Source organism: Panthera leo, chromosome A2 (assembly GCF_018350215.1).
Source record: "Panthera leo isolate Ple1 chromosome A2, P.leo_Ple1_pat1.1, whole genome shotgun sequence".
Taxonomy (NCBI): domain Eukaryota; kingdom Metazoa; phylum Chordata; class Mammalia; order Carnivora; family Felidae; genus Panthera; species Panthera leo.
The window spans coordinates 131,222,935-131,231,943 of record NC_056680.1 but is presented as its reverse complement, the minus strand read 5'-3'; positions in this window follow the sequence as shown (position 1 = coordinate 131,231,943).

Sequence of the window (9,009 nt, the reverse complement as noted above, 5' to 3'; positions counted from 1 at the left end):
TGAATGAATACATTTCAACTTATTAAAAAGGAATCATAGTAAATTTTATTTATTTAGAAAAAAATTTAGTTTTTCCTGCTTTTTCTAAAAAAAGAACAAATAATTTGTTTTTAATTTTTATAAATTAGAAGCAAAGAATGATAGTTCTTAGATAGCCCGCCTTTGGTTTTAGGATAGTCTATGAATTGTGGCTATTTGGTGCCACCTAGTGTCAGAGGCCTTTTAAAATACATTTAAGTTACCTTTGCTTTTAGAAAATTTGTGATGAAAAATAATTTATAGATGGCTGGATTGTCACCTAAAAGATATAAAAATTAAAATAAAATTTATTTGGCACTTATAAACATTAACTAATATTGTCTCTTACCCTCAACTGTAGAGAGGCTTTTGGTTTGACAAAAAAATGTTTTACGACTCTAAAATAGAGATCTGGAATTGAGAGTGTTTAACTCTATTGTATTTTTTATTTTTTGTCGGGCTGGTTTGTTGGTTTCTGAAGTCAAGGTTATATATCTAGGATTGGTATAAACTTAGAGATGATATTCCATCTTGAAATTAATTATCATTAATTATAACATTACCAACGTAATAAAAGATATAATCATATTTTGTGGGCAAAGTGAAACCTTATAGCATACAGAAGGTTTAAAGTTGACAGATAATTGTTTTCAGAATTAAGGAATGATGGAGATTTGAATTTGAGTAGTCACATCATCATAGCATCCTGTACCTTTTTACAGAGAACCCATTCTACTCACAGCATCCAGAAGTAGATGCACAAGGCCAAGTGGCCATCCCTGGGGTACAGTTGATTGGATATGAATGGAATGGAATGACCAGAACAGAAGTATTTTGATGCTCTCTTGTGATCATTTTGGATGGTGGCACTGTGGGGCTTATGAACAAAGGTAAGGGTTTAATGTGAAGATTCATGATAAGCCAAGGATGATGCCAATACAATGCAACATTAAAACCATTTTCAAGTTATGGAATCTACACAGAAACAGAATAAGCCAGTTTTAGAGAAATCAGAATAGTAGAGACATATGCAGGGAAAATCAAACATGAGAGACCCTATACATTATAAGAGAAAAGAGGGATCTTAATTCTTGACTTACAGTTCCGGCCTTCCCATGCCCAAGCTTCTACCTTGCTTTTTTGCCCTTTCTTAATAATACCCTCAATAATACCCAATAATGCCTTCAAATAACTTCCTTTTACTTGACCTACTAGTTTTTGATCCTTTCAACCAAATGATCCAACACTATAAAGTTATGTTTCAAATTTGGTGAAATAGGTTTCATCAGATGGGAATGACATCTTTTCCAAAATACCTGTGAATATCAGATACCACTAGGAAATTATACAATGTTTGACTGAAATTTTAATTTTATACTGAATTTCTACACCTTTAATTGTGGCTTTGATAACATTTGATGACATGTACTTTTTCTCCTAGATTTTCCTTTCCCTTCCTCCCATTCTAACCTAACTTGCTGTCTCATAAGAAAGGTAGAGGGTGAGCGTAAACACTGCTGTTGCTGACTTGGGTTCCCAGAAGCCCTGGACTGGACTGTGTTTGAATGGGGGTATGGGTTTAGGATTTTATAGCACAAGCCCCCGTCTTGGCAAAACTTGAAGTGTGAAAGACTTTATCTAGTCTAGAAAAACTGATATTGAAAGTGGAGAAGAAAGAGGCTTGTGGACCTCTCCTGAAGACAGAGGGGCAGTGAAGCCCTGCTTATTGAAAACAAATCTGGGGGAGGAGATGGGACAGGGTGACAAGACCCCAAGAAGGAAATAACTGCGTAGTAATAGTATAGACAGAGGGGACCACACGCAGCCATAAAATGTCTTCCTGCCTCCATAATACTTCAAAAGAAGCAGCAAAGGGCTCTGAGATGTACAGGGCCACGTGGCCAGCCCTAAAGACCTGGACTGATGACTGTAGACAGATGGACCTCTTTCTTCCATCCTTGATGCTGTGTAAAAACCTAGAACTGGTCCACCACCCTGGAAGGATTCCAGGAAGGGCTGACGTTAAGTCTTCAAGATCTAAGCAGAAGGGGGCTAGGAGCTAGAAAATAAGTTTTTATGTAAAACAATAGTTCTTGGACTCCTTGGTGCATGAATTGAGATCCCTCATTATAATTCTAAAATATGAAGTGTTCCATTCTTGTTTCACATTAACCAATATTTAAGTTAATTTCACAAACTTGTTTGGAAAGACTTTATTCTCTGTATTTAAGGGTATCTCTAAACACTAGCTTCTTTAGCATCACCCAAATGTTTATCAAATAAATATAGATTCCCAGACTGCACCCCAGGCATACCATTTCCTCGTAGGGGCATAGGGGAAACCTTTTAAAAGAAGTGCCCCAGATTTTCTGAATTGTAACAAACCTGGGAACCAATGCTTAGCTGAGTGTAGCCTTTAAGAATCACTCCACGGTTAAACCAGTCTTTACTATTTAAACCTCTTTTGGTTAAATATGTTCATTTGGAGGACTTTTTATATAAGAGAATAAAAATTGTTATTTTCACCAAATTCACTTTAAAATCACTGTGCAAATCATGTGTTCGTAATCTCAATTATTACAGGTAACAGTTATATGGCTACATGGACTTCTCTGACATACAACACTTTCTGAACTAGAGAAAAACTATTTGAAACACTTAAGCAGAGCAGGTGTAGATTTCTCCTTAGTTGTGAGCTTTCCCTTGCAACCTATCATTAACCTTGTCCCAACCTTGAGATTTGAATGGCAGGAAAGATGGGGTGTTAGTTATTCATGGTTCTAGCACTTTCTACCACTTACCTTTCAGTATTGTGGGTAAGAATAAGACTACACAAATGATTTGAGGGGTACTACTGGCTCAAGCATATCTTTGGCACCAGAATATCAAAATATATACCTTAATTTTTTTTAACATAAATTACTAAATTAAGATAAATTTTTACCCCAGGAGAGCACAAGTTAGGAAAAGAAGGAGAAAGAAAATAAGCTAGTTACCCCCCCCCCCATTATTGGCTCATGGAATATAAACTAAAAGTACAGTATAAGAACATTTTAGGATCAACGTACAGGAGTGGATGGGTCCTGATATGAGTCATTGGCAGGGTGGGTGGTTACTGCTGGCAATGATCTCAGAGTAGACTGCTCACAGCCCAGGCACAATGCAAAGCTGACTTAATACAGAACATGGATAACAAATGGGGACAGAAAGCAGCCTTTCAAAGTTTTGCTCCTAACCACAGGGACTGGGTCTTCTCATGCTGTATTTGTAACATCTGTAAGGTACCCAATAAAAGTCTACTGAATGAAGTTGAATATGGGAGCTCCCAGGACAGCTCACCTTCCTGTGCCTGAGGTGAGAAGAAAGTATCAGTAGTTCTGGGACTCTGCTCCTGCTTCCAATATTCATCCAACAACTTTTGCTTTCTTTTATGTGTCAGTTTAGTTCATGTTCACATCATTTTATTGAGAATCTAGTCATTATCTAGGCACTTGAGATACAAAGATGAAAAATCCAGTTTCTGTCCCCAAAACAAACATCACCAAAAGTCTCCAATATAACTTTATGCATACCATGCCGGAGTGATACACAAAGTACTTTGGATGCGTACAGAAGGGCCACTAAGCCAACTTGAGATTTTTGGGAAATTATTTGGAAATGATGGCAAAGAGAAGTGAGTTATGGAATTGATCTGGAAAAGATAGGAGCTGGACCCATTTAAGGCATCTGTAGGACATAGGTCTATGCAGTGCACAGGGTGGAAATCTGACCCTGTGCAATCTAGGTGAGGAACACTCAAGCTAGTGCGGGTGACAAATGATGAGGGCTCAAGTCACCAGTAATAAAAATGGGAAGGTGGATGTCAGAAAAATTTAGAAGGCACAACTGGTAGACCTTAGTAGTTGGCTGGATATTGGGAGGAGAGTGGGGATATCTCAGGATGTCTTGTGATTCTGCCTTACAGAGATGGGAAATACTTGAGGACAAGAGAGAGATTTAAGGCCCAGACAAGAAGGCATATTAGATGAACCGCATGCAAGGTGCCTAAGGGCTACAAAAGCAAGGAACTGGATACAGAGGTCTAAAGTTCCAAACAGATGTCAGGCCTTCAGGTACACATTTGGAGATTTTAAGCAAAAAAAAAATCATGAGAGAGGAGGAGTTCATTCAAAGAAATTTAGAATGAGAAGAGCAGTGGGCAAAGGGGCAACATCTCAGTTTTCAGGAAAGTAGCTATAGGATGAGAGGTCACGTACCTGCCTGCAAGGGTAATGAGATTCTCTTGGTCAGTGTTGGAGGTGGTTTTGGTCTGTACTTGGTCACTGTCTGCCTGCTTCTCTTGAACTCATTGGCGCCCCAGGCACCCTCGAGCTGCCAGGACGTGGTCTGGACCACCTAGGCTGAGTCTCAGCTTTATTTGTGTGACCACTGGCTTCAGTCTCTTGACTTCCTAGATGTGGGCAGAATTGCAGGAGCCCAGGCGTCTCTGACAAACACAGGGAAAGACACACGGTGAAATACAGTGTTTTGTAAACTTTTTCTTTTTAATCAGTGGGATCACTGATTCAAATGAACTCTGATAGATGAGAGATACCCCAGGGCTGTTATAATTAAAGCCAAGTGTTTGTCCCAGAACAATGCTTTCTCAGATCTGCCCTCTGGTCCCTGAAGCAGCCCCTTAGGCATCTCCTCAGAACTGTTGTAAACAGCAAGCCCTTTCTGGAAACAAGGGTTTAAACCCCGATTCTGTGGCTCAAAGGTTATTTGTCTTTGGACTGATTGCTCAGTTTTTGTGATTCTTATATTCCTCAGCTATAAAATATAATTACTTCGTGGGCTTGTTAGCATCAGATGAGATAATGTGCCAATGCAAAGCTCAAAGGTCAAAGTAGTCTCAATAAATGTTACTTTTCTTCCTTGCACCATGTCTAGGCCCCAGTGGACAATTTATGGAATCAAAATAAAATCATTGAGTCTTAGAATGGAAAAGGTTGAGAGTCTTCTAGTCCAACCTCCCCAGGGAGCTCCTGCCAAAATGTCCACATCAGATGGTCCGTTAGTAACTGCCTGGAAATTGCACAGACAGTGGGAGATTTGTGCGTACGTGCGATAGATTCTGTTTTACTGCTGTATGCCTCAGACTGAGTCCAATATTTGACCCATTATTCTAAATTTTATTTTTCAGAACAATACACGCAGTCATTCAAGTTTTAAAGCCAGATTATCAAACATTGTATAAGTTGTGATCCTGTTTTGGTTAAAAGTTATATAAACATACTCACATATGTATGAATATGTTTACAGACCATCTGTAGGATTTATATAAAAATTTAATAGTGGCTGTATATTGTATTACAGAAACAGTTTTTCTTGATAAGAAATTCTATATTAGGTGCGCCTGGGTGGCTCAGTCAGTTAAGCGTCTGACTGTGGCTTAGGTCATGATCTCATAGTCTATGAGTTTGAGCCCTGTGTTGGGCTCTCTACTGACAGCTCAGAGCCTGGAGCCTGCTTCGGATTCTGTGTCTCCCCTTTTCTCTGCTCCCCCCCTGCTCCCATTCTGTCTCTCTTTCTCTCAAAAAGAAATAAACATTAAAAAATAATTTTTAAAAATCTGTATTAAATGCTTTTCCCCCCTCTTAATTAGCATGTGCTTTCAAAGATATGATTTTTTTACCTTTGTTTTTTCCTCTGGTCTTGAGCCTCTTAACTATGCTTAAGGACAGATAGAGGAGATGCTATCTCCATTCTTCACCAGCATGTGAGTGTGTGCACATATACACACCCACACATGCGCACACACACACACACACACACACACACACTCCTGGAATCAGAGGGATGGAATGATTTTCTGGGAGTGATTTTCTGAGGTTTATTGGGAATGGTGGAATAAGAATTAACCTCAGATTTTCCCTTTTTCTTCCCACTGCACCTTTTATGTTTGTTTTTGTCTCTTTTTAGTCTAAATGTTCCACTTACCTCAGCTCTGTCACTTTTGACATAAACCTCAGACTTCCTATCATTCAAGTCATTCTTTTCTGAATGCATTCTTGACTGTTAATATCCGAATTAAAATGAGGTGTATAGGAGTGTGTGTAATATTCAGGTGTAATCTGAAAAACACATAAAGGAATGTATTACCTTCCTTGATTAGGACATTATTAAACCAAGATATAACACTTTTATTAAATATGTATGCATTTCAGCTAATTTTAAAATAATATTTTATATTTCCATTGTAATATATGTTCACTATAGGACATTTCATAAGTAGAGAGAAAGAATTTTAAAAAGTCACTCCTATAACACCCATAGTTTCTCTAAGCAAAAATAAGTTCTCTAAATATTTTATGTCTTGTCCTACCAGAAAGAAAACTCTTTGGGGGCAGGATTTTTATTTCTTGTGTTCAGCACTCATTTTGTGCCTAGATTAGTACCTAGACTATATTAATGGGCATTTATTCAAACTTTGTTGAAGCAGGGAATAAAATATTTATGTATATACATTTATATTTTTGAGTACAGAATAGAATCAGTAAAAGTTTGTATCTTCATTTTTTAGTTCATATTAAGTTGTTGAAAGCATATGAATTTTTTGAAAATGTTTATTTATTTATTTTGAGAGAGAGAGAGACACCAAGCAGGGGAGGGGCAGAGAGAGAGGGAGAGAGAACCCCAAGCAGGCTCCTCTCTGTCAGTGCAGAGCCCATCGCAGAGTCAGATTCAGAGCCCGAGGCAGGGCTCCGTCTCATGAACTGTGAAATCATGACCTGAGCTGAAAGCAAGAGTCCGATGCTTAACTGACCGGGCCGGCCATGTGCCCCGCATTTCTATGTTATAATAAATTCTTCCTAACTACCATCATGATTGCATAATGCTCTGTGGAGTGTATATGCTGACTTTTGAGAGGCCACTTAGGTGCTTTTCAGGTTTTGTTGCAATGACCAGTAATGCTGTTGCAAACATCTCTTTGTACGTGTTTTTGTAATTTTTGAGAAATATCTTGCGTAGGCCTTTCCAAAGTGAAATTCTTGATTCGAAGATGTGAAGCGTTCAAAATAAACACTCTTCTCCCCTCCTCTCTCTGTTATTTAGAATTTGAGTACGTGTTGAATGTGTGGTCAACCACTGTCATTGAACTTACAATTTTTTTTCACTTCAAAATCTCCATAGACACCAATTCATGCATCTTAGGTGTGTTTTCAGGCAGGTATGAATCCACGTGACTGCAAAGTCCATGGCTACCTTTCTTCGCACTGCCCGGTGCCAACCGCTTATTTCTTCCTGGTCAGTTGAGTGGTGGGCACACTTGTTGCCTCCACCTTCTGAGAGATGAAATTGTCAGCAAGACAAGTCAAGACTCTGATGCTCAGATTTTTAGTGTAATGAGATTTCTAGCAGATGTCTTTATAGTGGAAGTGCCCCCGTTACTGTTATATCTTTTCTCTGTGACAGATGTTTAATCTGTGTTAGGAAAAGTGATGTCCATATCTTTTATCAGACTGGGCAGTCTTAATTTTCTCTTTTTTCAGATGGTTTCATCTTTCCCTGCCCATAGATATCCATTAGAAGCTATCTTGTTAAAAACAAACACACAAACAAACATAAACATTTTCCATAAAAACAAGGACATAATGCCTGTTTAGGCCTAATTTTACAGGTTGTGCACATCAACTGTAGAAAGCCTAGAAAATGATACAAAGTATAAAGAAGAAAGTGCGAAAAAAACCCATAATCCTGCAATTTTATAGGATAGTACTTGTTAATATTTTGCCATATTTCTTCTAGATTTTCTTCTGGGTATGAATACGTGTGTGTTAGATGTAACTGGAAGAGGACTATAAATTTAACTCTTATCCTGAGATAATATTTAACATATTATAAGCATTTTCTTTTTTCTTTTTTTTTAAAGTCTACTTATTTTTTTTTTTGAGACAGAGAGTGGGAGCAGAGTAGAGGGCAGAGAGAGGGGGAGAGAGAGAGAATCCCAAGCAGGCTCTGCACTGACAGTGCAGAGCCCAACTCTGGGCTAGAATTCACTGTGAGATCATGACCTGAGCCAAAATCAAGGGTCAGATGCTTAACTAACCAAGCCACCCACACACCCCAGCATTTTCTTTTGGCTTTAAAACCTTAAAAAAAAAAGTTAGTTTAATGATTATGTAAGTGTTATCTTGGAAGCAGGCTATAGCTAATTTAATCATGTTCCTGTATTTTTCATGTTTCCATTTGTCTCTGATAAAGATAACACCTCCACGGGCAACCTAGTAAATAAATATTCACATATACACTTGTGGTGACTTCCCCCAGATAGATTCCTCCATGTGGGTTTGCCTGGAGAATGTGCCATGATCGCTTCAGGCTGTGTTCAGTGGATCCTGTGTTCCTACCCCTTTGCCAACACTCAGCTTTTGTAATCTTTGCTCATTTTATAGGTGAGACCGAAGGCGTACCGTTTTAATAGTCACTACACGATTTGTGAGGATGAATTCTCTCATCTTTTGGCCCATTTTTCTTCTTTCTTAACTTGAGATTCATTATCTTTACTGTGCTTGTTCTCCCCATGTAGGAACTTGCTATATCCTTCCGTTATTTATAGCTTTTTTGAATAAATTGATAGTTTTTAAGTTGATTTTTATCTTATCCCATTAATTCATGCCTGGTGTAAAAAGTCCAATTGTATTATAAGGTTGATCGCCAAAAGCAGCAGTCCTCAGCTCACTCATACCCATAGTCAATTCCCCTTTATCAGAGGCATCCATGTTCACATCTCATAGCTCTGTCATCTATTTTCTTCCATTTTTCTGAATAATTTGCTAAGACAGCTATTTAAAATATTTAAAATTCAGACATTATTGACTTGCCATTATGAGGTTAGCTATCTTCTACACTCCCCACCAATGCATATTTGTTCTCCATCCCACCTCTCAAATATAGTCATAACACGGTTTGGGCTAGAATCAGTACATGTTTTCACTAGTATGGCTA